The 17,184-nt window shown below is 48.5% G+C and overlaps 1 pseudogene; it reads right to left on the bottom strand.

The window, feature by feature from the left end:
• Window positions 1–13,975: 13,975 nt before the first annotated feature.
• LOC101658466 lies at window positions 13,976–14,383 on the bottom strand (annotated as a pseudogene).
• Window positions 14,384–17,184: the final 2,801 nt, after the last annotated feature.

The following is a 17,184-nucleotide window of genomic DNA, read 5'->3' as shown; positions in this document are numbered from 1 at the left end:
CTGGAACTAGCAGGCCCAAACTGGGTTCTCTTGTATTCTAGCTGTCCCCTCTTCCTGCTTGGCTCTCCCGGTCTTTTCTTCCTCCACTTCCCTTTTGCACGAGAAAAGATGCCTTTGGGCGTGGATGGAGAGCATGCGTACCCGGGGGATGTACACACACCCACACACTCATGCACAACTCAGGCTCCATCCCCCCTTTCCACCCTAGCCAGTACACTGAGCACACGCTCGCTCGGGTTCCAGGCACCTTGCCAACAGCGCGCGAGCACCCAGCGTGGCACACTGGCTTATGTGCATGCACAAAGTGGCGGGGGTGGGGTGAGGAGAGAGGGGTGGGAGGCGGTGGACGCCGCTGACTGCTGGCAGTGCGCACAAGTTCAGTGCTCAACTTCCCGCTTTTAACGAGAGCCAGGATCCCTTTGGAGAGGCCCTCGGGACGTGGCGGCGGGGCTGGGAGTGGCGTGGGTAAGCAGGCCTGCGCGGGACGCTCGCGGCGGGGCACCAGGGCGCTGGAAGCGGAGGGCGCGAGGGTGCCCGCGGCCGGCTGGGCGCTCAGCAAAGTCAGCGCGAGCAGCTGTGATTTCACCTATTAGCCCTGATGTCTTTCCAAGGAGCCCGGTGGAGTTAAACAGCCCACAATAGGAGCTCTAGGGCGCCTCCAGTCTGACCTCCACCCGGGTTTAATAGTTTCATAGGAACTTCATTAAATCAATTACTTAGTGAGCACATCATCATTTATTTGTAATTAGCAGTGAGGAGCGCGTTCGCTCCCCCAGCCCAGGTCCCAGCGGGGTTGGCGGAGTTCTACAAGCACTTTTGTTTGCTCGGAGTGTTGACTCCCGGCATTATTCGGCCCGGGTAATCTTTACGTCTTAATCTAGCATTCAGGGGGCGAAGGGAAAACAAACAGGGCGCAGGCCCGAGGCCAGCCCCGCGCTCTCAGCCTCCCCAGAACTCGCCCCTCCGCGCGGCCACATTGGCCTCGGTCTCCGCGGTCCCCCACCTCGGGAGCGCAGGGGACGGAGGGGCACCAAGAGGGGCGAGGGGGGAGCAGGAATGAGACCGATAGGAGGGCCAAGAAGGAGAAGCGAAGGACCAGTGGGTGAAGGAGCAAAAAGGGGTGGGAGAAGAGGGGAAGCGGGTACAGGAAAACAAGTCTTGAGAAGGGATCACACAAGGGAAAGAGTCAAGCTCGTGCGTGTGGACAGGCGGTGTTGTGGGGAAGTGTGTGTGTGTGTGTGTGTGTGTGTGTGTGTGTGTGTGTGTAAGCTGCCAGGGAGCGGGGCGAAGAGAGGGGGTGAGAGCAGGAGGGACCTGCTTGGCCTGCGCGAAGGCAGCTCGCTGGGTGTCCGGGCAGCAAAAGTGCTTTAATTTGGGGGCTGCAGCCCCAGGCGCAGAGACACGGCAGCCCACAAATTACCAGCGACGGGTTAGCGAGGAGGGGGGCGTTATTGAAAGCTTGGCCAGAACCTGCGCGTGCGGAGCAACGAGAGTAATGGCTCCGCGAGGAGTCGTGATTCCTTTCCAGTGTAATAATCTCTCCCCACACGCTACAGCGCTGTCCAAATACCGTGCGATCGGATCGCAGGAGTCTAGGCTCTCGGTGCCAAAAACGTGGGCCACGGGTCCCCGTGCTCTTCTCCCAGGCTCAATTTCCGCTCCAAGTTGGAGAAGCCCCTTCAGCACGGGAAACAGCTCGACTTCTGCAACTCTCCGGAAATGGGGGGAGCCCGGGAAAGGAGCAGGAGGCCTGGGTCCTGGAGGCTGAGTGTCCCCTGAGTTTTTCAGGAACAGGGCTGGCCTGTAAGGGCTGTGCGCACAAGTGTGATGTTAGGAGCAGGTTTGTTGAGAAGTGAGTGGCCTTCTGGAAGAACTGGGCTCAGGGGATCCGTGAGGTCAGCCTATCAGAGAGGCTGTGTTTCTGGGAGAATTTGAAGATAGGGACTGACATGTATACTGGCCCTACCTGGCTGATTTGGGATAAGATCTGGAGACTAGGTATATGGGCAGACAATTATTTCTTTATTGATGATTCTGTGACTTGTACAGTTTATACTCAAATGGAGCCAATAGACGACTCTTCAGACCTGGGTGCACCAGTGAGTGACTGCATGGTGATAGGATCTGTCCTGGGGTGGTGTGTGCTGAAAGGCCTGTTTCTGGGGGTGGGGGGACACGCTTGTGTGTGAGAGTGGTTGCTGAGACCCTGACATGGGTGCTCACTGGCCTAATACGATGGTAGGTCAGCTCTGTTCAGCTTCCTCCATCCTCCATTCCTCTCCTGGTTTCCTTTTGCCTCAGGTCTCACTACCCTTCACTTACTCTGTTCCTCTTTTCACGAAGTTAATTTACAGCTTATTTATTTCCATCTTCTGCCCAAAGGTCTTTTGCATCCTTGTGCCTGCTGGACACAAAGATGAGGAAGAGGCAGGGCAGCTTCGATCCTGTTTCGAAGTAGATTTTCCAGCAGCCCAGATGAATTTCAAAGGTTTAGCTGAGATGCCCCGAGGTTGCTGACCCATCTAGGATAGTTTGAGAACTTGAGGCAGCCTGGAAGGCAGGAAATGCAGTCAGAGGACCACCAACCTGGGAGATGCATCTTTTAAAATATGAAAGCAGTTTGCTTACCCCTCTCCTTCCTACCCACCCTCAGTCTACCCTCTACCCTCCTCCCCCTCCCCATGTGACCCTCTCTTCCTTCCAGTTGGTCGCCAGAGTGAGTTCATGGTGAACTAGTTAAATAGTTAGACTTTCCGAATTAAAAATGGGTGCATAAAGCAAAATCTCAGATTTTGACACTCTCTGGGACCCAGATACTCTTTAGAATCTGTTGTACAGACTTCTACTTGGGCATATGGAATATATATGCACAATGGGTTAAGCATTGGGATGGTATCTGCACAGTCAGTGGTTCAAACCCGCTGGTTGCTGTAAGGGTCAGGAAAAAGAGGATACGGACCCTCTAAAGATCTGCAGCTTCTGAAAAACTCTAGGCAGTAATTCCAGTCTGTTCTATAAGATGAATCTGAGTGGATTTGATTTGGTTTATGCATGTTAACTGAATTAGTATATTTGATCTGGCATGTCTATATGTTTATACATTATAATCAAAAAACTCATGACGACTCTATAGAGGGTTTTCAAAACAGTGAATCTTTAAAAGAGTAGACAGCCTCACCTTTCTTCCCAGGAGCAGTTGCTGGGCTTGAACTTCCAACCTTGGTGTTGGCAGTCCAAGGCCTAACCTACAGCTCACCAGGGCTCCTTGGAGCACATCTAAAACCCAACCTTACAAATGATCAAGGCAGGCCGTACACGTCCTTGACCTAACTAAATTTAGGTCAGCCTTGAAGGATGCAAGAGTGAGAAACACTACCTTTAGAATCACTTGCCATTCCCTCAGACTGCTCTCTCGTCTCCTCCCCCTCCCTCCAGCCCTCTGCACAGTTTAATAAATAGCATTTGGAGAAAGGAAGGAAAGTCAGGGGAACATTTTATGAGCTGGTAGGGATTTTGGTGAAGTGGTTAATTTAGAAAACCCGGTGGCTGGTTGCAAAGTTTGCTTAGTGATATTCAAATGGAGCATTTCTCTCCTGGCTCCAGACCCTAAAAGCTTTTAGGATTAAAAGCTGGCTCACGAGGACTCTGTTCTCCAGGACTCTGTTCTAACTCCACCTTTATTGCTTTGCATCCCTGGCAGCTGCCCCTGAACCCCTCCCCACGTCCTTGTGATGCAGCGGCGGCGCCCTGTGCTGTCCAGGCTGGGCCTCTTCTAGTCCGCTTCCCTTACTTGACTGGGGTCCTTGCCTTCGTGCCACTCCAACACGACACCTCTTCCCTACCAAGTCACAGACCCACCTCATCTGTACAGACTTGCTGCCCCAGTACAGTTTCCCTCTCCTGACCTGGCAGGGGAAAGAAAACGTCTGCCAGGGATGTCTTCTAGACTCAGAACTGGGCCAAATCCAGAGAGGTGGGATCCAGAAGGTGTCTACAGCCTCGTTTCTGGTAATGATGCCAAAGGGAAATTTAATGGAGGGCGGCTCTGGGAGAACCTGTAATGAGAGGAGCTAAGCCAGTGTTTCCCTTGAGAGGAGAGGGCAAAGGTTTGTAGCTCTAGTCAGTTCTTAAGTAAACGGACCCAAACTCGGCAAGACTTAGAACAATCTATGGTCTGGGTCAGGTGTTAGTTGTGTTACAGAGAGACTTCTGGGCAGGTGCAGGCCTCTGTGGGCTATCCCTCGCCGCCCCCAGACTCCGCCACTCTGGTAGCTCCCAGAAAAAGACCTGCTCATTCCTGTGAGGGGCAAACTTGTGCGTGACCTGACTTCTCAGAGAGGAAGCCTTTCAGAAGACAGAACAAGCCCACAAGCCAGCACCCTCCATGTCTCCTGTTATTTCTAGTCATTTACTCGCTAGACCCTTTATTTAAAACACCCTCCAAACGAGCCGACGCAAACCAACCCTGTGGGTTTCTGTGATTGTAAATCTTTACAGGAGTAGAAAGCCTAGTTGTTCTCGTGAGGAGTGGCTGGTGGTTTCAAACCCACCCAGTAACCCACGCCAGCAGGGCTCCTTGAGGCCCTTTACAACCAACCCATACATCGGAGGGTTTGGGCTGTCCAGAGGCAGATGTGTGCATTAAGAGGCCTTTCATGTCCTTGGCTGTGGACAAGGTGATGGGCGTAGGTATTCTATTGTCTGAGACAACCTCCAGCCTGAAGGATGCCGATGGAAAAGAAGCAGAGTAGTTACATCACGAAAAATGTCATTCTTGGTTCTCAGATTGTTCTGTAAGATTGGTACTGGGAGAAGGCCGTCAGAATTGGTAAATCAGAGGGGCAGCTCCAACGAGGAAGGCCCTCAATGAGATGGCTTGGCACGGGCTCCCACCTGAGAACAGTCGTGAGGACTGTGGTGCAGCATCAGGCGGTGTCTCCTGCTGTTGTGCACAGCAGGGGCGCGGTGAGGCGGATCTGACTGAAGGCCCCTCACAACCAACAACAACACTGGGTTTTCATGTGGGTGTTTCTGTGGGCACCATGAGTGTCTGGGGAACGGTAGACTCAAAACCTCTCATTTCCTGAAGGGCAGGAGAAGCCTGGCCCGAGTCCTAGTCTAAGCCGAGCATCAAACTGCCAGGGAGCTGGGAGCTCAGACCACCAGCCGGTGGACCAGGGGTGGGGGCTGGGGTGGGGTGGCACTATTTCCCAGTTCAGACCCTGTGCAGGAAGTATTAATAGGAGAGGGCAGGGCAGGTTGTAAGAAACTTTCTATCCGTAGCTGCCATGCATTTATATGTACCTCACATCGTCGGTATTTTTTAAGTCTTTTGTTTATTTATTTATTAATCATTTTATTGGGGGCTCTCACAACTCTTGTTACAAACCATCCATCAATTGTACCTAGCATATTCCTACATCTATTCCATAGCAGGTATTTTTTATGAACCAATGTAAACTACTTTACATTAAAGGGGGAGCTCCCAGCCACGAATTCAGAATACCGCATTTCTCACTTGGATCTGGCTTCCCGAGGTCAGCAACAGACAGCTGGAATTCAGGGGAGAGCCAGTCCTGCTGTCCTCCAGTCCCATTGCATTCTCATCCTTGCCTGGTGTGTGTGTGTGTGTGTGTGTGTGTGTGTGTGTGTGTGTGTGTGTCCAGCCCTACCCAGTGTTCCTGCTTCGAAGGAACTATTAACACATTAATATTATCAATAGCAGGCAGTGCTGGAGCCATTAGGGATTTATTAAAACATCTGAAGCAAGTCGTTTCAAAGCGCTGATTTGTTTTATAGTCAGTATTACATTTTATGACAGGTTCTTTTGCCAGCAAAAGGAGCACAGAAGCATCATACACAGCTCAGGAGACGGGAACCGCTGCCCTGTGCTGCCCTGCAAATTTGTGTTCCTGAGCCCTGGGGAGGCTTCTGTGATTCGCAGATCACTACTGACCCTTTGTTGATTGACCAACCCCAAACCAGACAGGAGTGTGTCTTCCTCTGCTCCCTCCCCCATATTCTTATTGGTAAAATAACTTTCCATTACATTTCCCAAATTGAGAAGCCACCAAGGAAGCCAGCATCCAGAAGACCAGGACCACATATGTTTCTGGCCACTTCTGCTGTTTGCTGTGGCTTTCCCCAATTTCCCAGGAGCAAATTCTGGACAAAGCCCTAATAGCCTGCCTTGTTTTCTGGGGATCAAAGGGAAGCCAGTAGCAGGTGGCTTGGAGGAGGTGGACACGTGGGTGCCACAAGCCTGGGACTGTCCCTCTCCATCCTGGTGCCTCACCCCCTCCCAACTTCACCCCAGACCCGGACCCCGACCCCAAAGGAAGAAGCTGGTGTCTAGCTTGATGGGTGGGAGAAGAGACCACCCTTCCACCCTCCCCCCAACCGTGGCTTGTCAAGGCTCCCTGTGATGTGGCTCCCTCCCAGGCGGTCTTCTCTGCGTTGGGAGATAGCGCTCAAAAGTTTCACCCCACGTTCCCAGGGAGCAGGGTTTGTAATATTTTACAGCAGCTGTTTAACATTTCCCTACCTAGTTATTAAACACGAAAGGGAGTAAATTAAAATGGCAAAGTAAAATGAAATAAAAGGCGTCTTTTCTTTCTGTAAAGAGACAACACCTAATTAAGGAATATTTGAATCCCACAAAAATGCAGACTCTCATGGGTGACATAAAACCTCTCCTTTTACACTAGGAACAAACCCTAGAAAATTAGGGACAGGCCCAAGAGGTAGTCCTTTAAAACGAAAAGCTCCTTCCTCTGGAGACTTTTGACTACCCCGCCCGCTCCCCCTTCCTTTTTTCCTCTTCCACACTCCCGGGGGGAGTCTTAAACTCAAACAACTCCTTTGAGTTAAAGTTTTTTTGGGCTGCCGCCAACCCAGCACACACAGCCAGCCGCCTCCCCTCCTGCCAGCGGAGCCTCGCTGCTCCAGCTCCCTGGCCATTTGTTCTCTTTTCCCCACAACCTCCTCCCCTCCCCCACACCTTCTTTTCAGCCCTCCTCCTCAGTTCCATCCCAGTTTCTCCTTTGTCCCCTTCTGGCTGTTTGCGACACGCTCTCTACCTCCCCCATCTCTTCTGGGAGACAACCACCCCACCCCCACCTCCCATTCGCCTTCAGTCTTGGGAGGTGGGTGAATGGGGACCTTATGCTCTTGTTCTCCTGGAGGTTTCTCCCTTTCTTGACGAGATACCAGAAGCTTCGGTCTCCTTCGGCTTGATTCCACCCTCACTCGTGAATTCGGTCTCTCAGTCCCAGAGCCACCCTTCCTCCATTGCGTGTGGGCTCTTCATGATGGGCACAAGCCCGTTGTTAGAAAAAACAAAACAAACACTGTACTCTCAGGCCTGGTTGCAGTTGTCTCTTACTTAGGGACTCTCTGGGGTCTGAGCAGACGGAGTTTTTGTTTTTTGGTCCATCTTAGTTTCTGATGCTGGCACCCAGACCCAAGTAGAACTCACGCTGTTGTTCTAAGTTGCAGTGCAAGGCAGCCTGGTGCACAGCAGAACTGAAGGTCTTATATCACACGCCACACCCAGGACCCATCACAGACCAGGCCCTGTGATCCACAGAAGTTTCATTGGCTGATTTTAGAAGTGGATCGCCAGGCCTTTCTTCCTAGTCTGTCGCAGTCTGGAACTGGAAGCTCAGCTGACACCTGGCCAGAGTCTCAGGAGCACACGTGTCTGTTTCCCTGACAGGTGGCGGTTGCACAGCATTGGGTAGGAATGAAGCTGGGCTTTTCTAATTGGAAGGTCAAAGTTCCACCATGCAGCCACCAGTGCCCCTTCCGCAAGTCTCAGGGCGTATTAACTCCAGAGTGAGGCAGGAAACGTGGCTCCTGTCGCAGTTCTGCTGTGGTCAGGTTCTCTTCGAGAACATTAAAGGGATGACTATTCAACACCTCCAAACCCAAATCTCACAGGTATGGAGTCGATGCCGACTCGCAGGGACCCTACAGGGCAGGGGAGAGCTGCCTTTGGGTTTCTGAGACTGTAATTCTTTACAGGAGTAGAAAGCTTCATCTTTCTCCCGTGGGGTGGCTTGGTGGTTTCCAACTGCTGACCTTGCAGAGAGCAGCCCAGTGTGTAACCACTAGGCCACCAGTGTCTCGGACAGGATTTCTCCTCCACTAGCTGCTCAATGAACTCAGTGTCTCTTCAGCTCCTATTTAAAAGAAACGTTCTGTTTTTACTGTTTAGTCTTTGAATTCAGAAGAGAGAAAGAAAGGATGAGGTCAAGAAAACATGTCTTGGAAGATCCACATCTTAACGTTCTCAGTAATGCCTTGCCCCACGCTAGCCTTTTTGAAACTATTTTTGGCCTTTGATGGCTTGCAAATACTACAAAAGTCTCTCCTACACCACAAGGCAGAAGGTGGGGCCAGAGGTTCCTAGATCCCTGCTTATTAAACAGTAAAAGGAAATCATTTTTTTCTTGCCTCCAGAAAGAAGGGAGGCTATTTCCTTGGCATTTCCTTTTGCAGATGGAGCCTGCGTCTGACTTTGCCACCAGAGGGGTGTGTGTGCAATAGAAGCGAGGCCTGTTTGTTAAACCCCGATCTGCTACAGAAATATTTGCAACTGACTCGGTCCAGGTCCAAGGAGCCCAGCTCTCCCAGCCCCAGTGCTACTTTCTCTTCTCTAAAACATCTGGATAGAAAAAAAAAATCATAAAGTTCTTTAATTTCTCATCTACACTAAAATGTCTATTACATTTCTGTGTGGGGTTTTTAGGGAAAGGATCATCGTCATAAACAATATACCCTTATTTCTAACACGTTTAATCTTTCAGGTGTAGTCCCTGATTTGGATCCTTCACAGTGGAATGGCTTTTAATATTCGTATTTCATGGCATAAGTTATGAGTGTTTCAGAATGGAAATGTAGAATTGTAGGACGTGTAGAATCCAGTGAGTCCAAATCTCAGTGTCTTCTTACCAAAGCATAATGGTCAGAAAGAGAGAAATGGCAAGGAAGTGACATTGCAGTTTGGGGACCAGATCGCTTACATCTTCAGAAACAAGAGGATCAGCAGATGAACAGGGTTCCATCCATCCAGGGTTGCTTTTCAAAAGAATGTCCTTCTTGACTTTGATGGATCCAAAAAGCAAAACTAAACCCACTGTTATCCAGCTGATTCAACTCATAGCAGCTGAACACTGTTACTGGAGTAGATAACCTCACCTTTGTCTCAGGAGTGGCTGATGGATTTCAACCACCGATCTTGCATCTAGCAGTCTGTGGTAGTCACATAATCTGGTGTCAATTTGGCACTAGGGAGGATTAAGGTGAAGGGGTGGAGTCTAGTCTGTCAATATGGTAATAATCAATGAGGTCTCTGTGTGAGCATGGCCTTTTCCTGAGAATTCTGGGAACTCCAGTATTTCTTCCTTGGAGGCAGGAGACACTTCTCTCTCTCTACTCACTCCCTTGGAGATGCTTTACTGACAAGACACATGACGCTACACCATGGGAGCTGGAAAAGCCACATGCACCTACCCTGATGCAACCAGACCTCTGAAGCTGGAGAAGCCATGTGGAGACCCCTGTCAACGCAGAGATGCTTACAACGCCACTGGATCCACAAGACTCCCAACCCACTGGCCTGTGATCCTCCTGCATTTGGCATCATTGCATGTATTTCGTGAGTCTGAAGAGGACTTTATAGATTGGTATCAGACATATGGGCTAATATTGGATTTATGGATTCAATCTGGACTGGGCTGGGACATTTTCTCAATATTCAATTGCTCTTGTATGTAAACTTCTTTCTTACATACATTTGAGTTTCTATGAATTTGTTTCTCTAATCTACCCAGACGAACACTAAGGCAGGGAAGTCCAATACTTCCCTGACAGAGCCAAGTGGGTGTTTGCCTGACCCTATTCCTAAGCGATACTCCTGTTCATGATGTGCCCTCTTTGATGTACAATCCAGCGTGAACCTTTCTCCTGAGAAGACCCCCCCCACCCTCAGCTTATCTGACCGCTCCCTAATCTTGTGGATTGTTCCTTTCTTTGAATTAACTTGGCCAGACCTACCCAGTGTGCTCCACAAACACGTTACTGGATCGAACTTATTTCATCTTCACAAGCCTTTGAAGCAGATGTTTGCTTGTTTGTTTGTTTTATCTCTAGGTAACTGATGAGGAAGTTGAAGCACAGGGAAATGAAATTGTTAGCCCAAGGTCACATAGACAGAAGTGGTTGAGCTGGAAATCTTGGCTACGGACACTATGTTCCTGACTTCTGTCCTTCGGTGCCTTTCAACCTTCACTATTGTTAGGCACCTTGCACGAATTACCTCACCCAAGTCAGTGAGCGCCCTTGGCCACTTGGACGACTTTCTCCTCCAAGCGTATAGCCTCCACCACACTGACTTCATAGGTGTCAGGGCAGAAAACCAACCGTGTGCTGTGGGATTTTCCTTCTTTCCCCCTTGAAATGAGTTTCATTTTATTATTATTTGAAAATTTTTTTGTTGTTGAGAATGTACACAGCGACACATACAGTGATCCTAGTTACATGGTTCCAGCTGGGCAACCATTGCCACCCTCCCCTTCTGTTTTTCCACATGAAAACAAATGCTGCCGAAGAATAGCCCAAGTCCCACGGACTGCCAAAAGAACCATCAAGTGTGTCTTACAAGAAGTACCGCCAGTGGACACTGGTCCAGATAGGAACTGGAAACACAGGGAATCCAGGGCGGAGGATCCCTTCAGGACCAGTGGTGAGAGTGGGAGGGTGGAGCGAGGGTGGGTTGGAAAGGGGGAGCCATTTACAAGGATCTACATATAACCTTCTCCCTGGGGGACGGGCAACAGAAAAGTGGGTGAAGGGAGACATCGAACAGGGCAAGATATGACAAAATAATCATTTATAAATTATCAAGGGTTCATGAGGGAGGGGGGAATGAGATGGGAGGGGGGAAAATGAGGAGCTGATACTAGGGGCTTACGTGGAGAGCAATGTTTTGAGAATGATGAGGGCAGTGACTATACAAATGTCTTCATACAATTGATGTATGTACGGATTGTGATAAGAGTTGTGTGAGCCCCCAATACAATGATTGAAAAAAATAAAAACAAAAGAAGAAAAGAAGCACAGCCAGCATGCTCCTTAGAGACGAGGACGGCGAGACTGCATCTCATGGACTTTGGACATGCTGTCAGGAGAGACCAGTCCCTGGAGAAGGACATCATACTGGATAAAGGGGAGCGGCAGTGCAAAGAGGAAGACCCTTGACAAGACGCAGTGAGTGGCTATGGCAATGGGCCCAAACATAAGAACAGGTGGAAGAATGGTTCAGGCAGGACTGGGCCATGTTTCACTCTGTTGTACTTAGGGTCGCCGTGACTCAGAATTGGCTGATGGCACCTAACAACATAACAACAAAAAAACAAATGTAGTGCTCCTTAAGGTCCCTACCTAATCTCCTGTTGTTGATTTAATCCCCCCAAATGAGATCTCTTAAAAGACCGTAGCTCATGGCAGATATGCTTTACTAGTTAAGCGAGGCTGCTCTTTGGTTTTAAGGAGATGTCAGGGGCTATTTTTTAATTTAAGGTTTAAAGATTATTTCAGATCAAGAGTTTTGGGGTTTCATCCAGCTTCCATGACTCCAGAAAATCTGAATTTCATAAAATTCCATTTGCATTTACCCTCTTTTGTTCAGAATTCTTCTATGCAGTCTTTTGTCAACATGTTCAGAGCTGGTAGCTGGGCATCATGGCACAGGGGCAGTTGTTCATGGAGGCAGTTAGTGACACGTTCATAAGCCCCGCCTATTCCTGACTCTACTTCCTCTGTGGCTTCCTGTGAAAAGGGACCCATGGCCATGCCTCGGTTAGTCACTTTGGTCCTCAGCATTGTGCATCTACCTAGGAGGCAGAACAAAGGCACTAAATGTGTTAGTAGGCCAATTATAATTACATGAAATCATGACCTTAAATCTCCAACCCAGGAAGCCAAAGCCCCTGAGATGATTAGTTATGCATAAACCGCGTGAGCAGCTCCTCTTTTGTGGTGGTGGCTGGTGTTAATATATCGACACAGCTTTTGCCAATTCAGCTTATTCCAGGTGTATAACTTGTTGACAGCAGTCACCACAATCAGTGTGCCACCCTACTGTCAGTCACTGTGCTGCTTCCATCACCGTCCACTGAAACTCAGTGCTCCGGGAGCAGTCACTCCTCTTCCCCCTCCTCTCACCACTGCTAACCACCAATAAGCTACGGTCTCCATGCCTTGTCTGACCTTCTTATGAGTGAGGTCCTACAGTATTTGCCTTTTCATGATTGGCTTATTTCGATCAACATGATGTCTTCAAACTCCACATGATCGCATGTATCAGGTTTTCATTTCCCTCATTGGTTGGGTAGTATTCCATTTTATATATGTGCGACATTTTGTTTATTCATTCATTCATGTTGGAGAGCATTTAATTTCCACCTATCGGCTGCTGTGAATAGTGCTACATTGAACATTGGTGTACAAGTCTCTGCTTTGAAGTCTGTGGGTATATACTTAGGAGTGGAAGTGCTGGGTCATATGGCAGTTCCATGGAGTCCTGGTGGTATGGTGGGTTACATGTTGGGTTGCTAATCAACAGGTCACCAGTTCGACTCTACCAGTTGCTCCAAGAGAGAAAGAAGAGGCTTTCGGCTCCTGTAAAGATGTACAGCCTCAGAAACCCAAAGGTCCTACTCTGTCCTGTAGGAGTTGGAAGGCCCTTTGCGGCAGTAAGTTTTGTTTATTTGGGGAGGCAGTTTATGATAATCCTGTCTTTTTTTTCTTTTGGGGGGAACCACATTGCTTTCCACAACAGTTGTTCCATTTTGCATTCATATCAGCAATGGATAAAGGTTCTAGGATTCTCAATGGGTAATTCTTAGTAGATTGCCAGGTCTTTCTTCCAAGGTGCCTTTTAACAGACTAGAATCTCTCACTGTTTTGCTAGCAGTAAGGCGCATTAGTCATTTGCACCACTTTGGCACACTGTATGTATCCTAAGATGTATAAAGACCCATTTTACCTTTCCTATGAGAGCATAAACTGCTTGAGGATGCAGACTTCTTTGCTCAATCTAAAATATTCTGTAGTCTACTATCATAAAAGAAAAAAAGGGTTTTCATAACAATGGAAATAGACTGAGGTTACGGAGAAGCCAGGGGTAAGGGGGAAGAAGAGAAGAGAATAGAAAGAAAATTAAGAAGTGAACATTTTGCACAACGCTAGTTAATACTATCGAACTATTAAATTGTATAGGATGTAAGTTTTATGCCAATAAAACTATTAAAAAATAAGTAAATATAATAAAAATAGCATTATAAAAAGAAATGAACATTTATTTAAAATATATGCATAGATAATCACATATATAGTTAGTAGCAGAGATAAACACATAGGTAAACACTTAGACAATAACAGAGATAGTAGCATAGATAGATTTTTAAAAGTAGAGCCAGAAAATGGAATAAATAAAATAAAATAAATTGTGCTGTAGTACCTATTATTATTATAATTAGATGAATTTATTCATCATTAAAGACTCCAAATCCATTTAAATTTTATTTTGCTTCCTCTTTTTTTAAGCCATGCAATCCACTACTTAGCTTTGAGGGCTTTTCATTTGTTTTTAAAGAAACATACTATATAGATATTATACAGTTCAAGAAATGAAATCAACAATATCCTTTTAACCCCCCATTTTTTGTCCCCCCTTACCTTACCTTCTTTCTGTTCCTTTCCCTGCCCCAGGGATGGGGGAGGTGTGTTGTACTACCTGTTAGTAAACACTATACATAGGTGATGCACATATTCCAAGGTAATTCAATTGGAAAATGTATTCACTCGTTTTTATTTTATTGACACTGTTATGTGTCAATAAATTTTTGACACTGGTTTTTTTTTCATTTATGGTTTTATTTAGCACAAATAAAACTCTCAAATGGGCCATCTACTCATTTTCTTCGCTGTGCAGCCTGGCATTGGGATTGGTGACTCTGATGGCCAGCTGGGCTGCTCTTTCTTCAATGGCTTTGTGATTCTTGGAGGAAACGTTGTGAGCAATCTCTGCACAGTAATACTTGTTGCACATCAGCAGCACTTCCAGCTCCTTCACGTTGTGGACCAGGAACTTACGGAAGCCACTGGGCAGCATGTGCATGGTTTTCTTGTTGCTCCCGTAACCAATATTGGTCTTCAAGATCTGGCCCTTGAATCTTCTCCACACCCTGTTGTCAATACCTCTGGGCTTGCGCCAGTTGCGCTTAATCTTGACATAGGGTCGGATTGGTGCAGGATGAATTTCTTGGTCCTCTTTTTTTACAATTTTAGGCTTCACCAAGGGTTTGAGGGCATCCATGATGCCGATGGGAGATGGCTGCCTCTTCCGTAGGCAGCGCCGAAGAAGAGGTGACACTGTTTTTTATTGACAGATATTTATTAACACTGTTATGCCACAAGTACTATTGGATCTTGGTGAACAAGTCAAAAGCTTATTTTATTATAAAGTAATTTAAACTTTAATGAGGAAACATATCAAAAGCACACAGATTTTTAAAAAACCAACTTCAGGTAGTACATTTGAAAAATTGAAAATATAAAAAAAGAAAAATTGAAAATATGATATGCTAAGGTCAAGGGAACTACTTGAAAATGGGTGATCAGAGAGAGAGAGCTTCCCTCGGGAAATAAGATTAAGGTGGGATTTGAATGACTACAAGGAGTGAGCTATGAAGATGGTAAAGGAAGGATATTCTAAACCAAAGGAATAACTTGTGCAAAGGCCCTGAGGTAGAAAGAATGGTGCCCAGATGTCATTAGTAGTTTGCAGGGGTTCTCAACCTTTGCATTACTTTTGTTTGGGGCCAGATAATTCTTTGTTGTGGACGCTCGCCTTGTAGGATGTTGAGCAGAATCACTGGCCTCTACCCACTAGATGCTAGTGGTAGCACACCCCCCCCCCCAATCACTGACAGTAAAAATAAACATCTCCAGACATTGCTACATGTCTCCTGGGGGGCAACATGACCGGTGTGGTGAGTGCACGGGAGGTGAGATGGAAGATGGCTGCAGACGAGGCTGGAGAGATGGAGGCTGGGTCCAGGTCAGGAAAGGAGTTGAGTTTTATTGCAAATGCAATGGAAATCTTGCCGATCCTGGTGGAGGTTGTGGCTACATCCATGGCTTCTTGACCACCACCGGGCACCCCGTGGTCGTAGTTGGGAGAAGGGCGGCTGAGTTGACAGGATCCTCTGTCGGGCAAGTCTTCTGGTGTTCAAGGGTCGTAGAGTCAAAGAGCGTGGATGTGTTGCCCTTGGATGTGGTGGTAAACATGGCCACGGCCCTGGACAACTGATGTCATGGATCTCTGCCCGGAGTGCACCTTACCTCTTCAGACTCGGCGCTGTACTGGTTGGGCTTTCGTGGCAGTGAGGATGCACTCCCTAGACCCCCCTCCCCCTGCCCTGGGGTTCTTGAGTCGCTGCAAGGGCTCTTCACGTAGAGCTCTGCCACAGGTTCCGCAGGTTGAGGGACCTCTGCTTGTCTGTGGGGAACATGATGATGTTGCCCCCAAAGTCAAAACTACAGGTCCAGACACTGAATTGGTCTTGGGAAGGGCCAGCTGCTTCCCTGTTTCACAGTCCCAGAACCTGGGAGGACGTGCGTGGTGTCCCAGTGCGGCGTCCACACACCACCCAGCTCCAGTGTGGCCCGTGTAGGAGCCCAGCCTCTCACATTTCACCTGAGTACCAAACGTTGGCGAGAGGGTCCTTGGCTGCCACGAAGAGGAGGGCTCCCCCAAGGCTGTGCTTGCTCGGCGTAGTGGACGCTCATGGCCCTGACCGGGATCGCGGCGACCGAGCAGCAGATATCTTCAAGATAGGAAAGCGGGACGTGTTGGCCGGCGCAGGAGACAGGAGTAGCCAGAGGGAAACAGATGGCAAGAGATTGCTGGTGTGGGAACAGGGGTAGTACTGCAGGAAGACCGGGCAAAGAGAGGCGACTGGTTTAAAAAATATATACAGATGGACATTTTATACCTAAGAGTAGGAGGGAAGGCATAGAGCAGCAGTTCTCAACTTGTGGGTCGAGACCCCTTTGCGGGGAGTCAAACGACCCTTTCACAGGGGTATCAAAATTATAGGTATGAAGTAGCAACGAAAATAGTTTTATGGTTTGGGTGTCACCACAATATGAGGAACTGTATGAAAGGGTCGCTGCACTAGGAAGGTTGAGGACCACTGGCGGAGAGGGTAAAGAGATGTGGGGGTGGACGGGCATTTTTGTGAGTGGGAAGGTTAGGGGTGTTGGTCCAATTTCTCATCTTGCAGCCGGAGGGTGGGAAAGGGGTGAAGGCATAGGAGACGACAGGAGGCAGTGTGGGGTACCATTTGGAAAGTGAAGACACCAGGGCAGTACATTAGCAGTGATCATTAACATAGACTGTTGGTTGTTACTGGTGCTCACGAAGGACATGAAAGTGAGACTAGCCAATGAGGTTGGAGGATGGGCAGGTGTGTTCCATGGGGTTGACAAGAGTCAGCAGCGAGGGAGCAGGGGTGTGTGCAGGGCCGTGATCACCATGGAGGGCGATGTACCTAGGGCTGGATAAGCCGGTGGGGGCAGGACAAGGTGGCTGAGAGAATGGTTGATGGCCAGAAGATGGTGACACCTTCTTGCCTCCTCCCCACCCCTGATGCCATAGATCGCAGGGTCCAATCTCATGTAGGACTGACCAATTAATATGGGTCCCCACTCCTCTGGACACCTGTGAAGAATCTTCAACGACAGAGCCAAAAACAGCCACTTGAGTCACCGAGCCACCTCTCAGTGTGCCGCAGCCCCAAGAAAACATCACAGGTCCCTAGGACAGGGACACGCCCTGCACCTAATTAGGTAAGAGAAGAGGCATATGGTGCTTCTGGTGAGGAAAGAGGTACGTTTTCTATGAATAGCCTCGCTATGTGAACAGACAGGCTGCCAGATGATTTCACTGTGTCTGATCACACAATCTGGGCATCCACACTGTGTGAAAACCCCCAAGGCTTCCGAAACTCACACATGTCCTCCTTGCCTCCTGCATCTCAGGCTTGGCTTTTCTCCCTTCAGACTGAAGCGGAGGTGGAAGGCCCTTCCTTGCTCAGAGCTGGGCCACTCTAC

Source organism: Echinops telfairi, unplaced genomic scaffold, assembly GCF_000313985.2.
Source record: "Echinops telfairi isolate 266 unplaced genomic scaffold, ASM31398v2 ScPeMD7_7467;HRSCAF=8505_0, whole genome shotgun sequence".
Lineage (NCBI taxonomy): Eukaryota > Metazoa > Chordata > Mammalia > Afrosoricida > Tenrecidae > Echinops > Echinops telfairi.
Note: the sequence above shows the minus strand (reverse complement) of the source record. Positions and strands in the feature narration are given on the sequence as shown.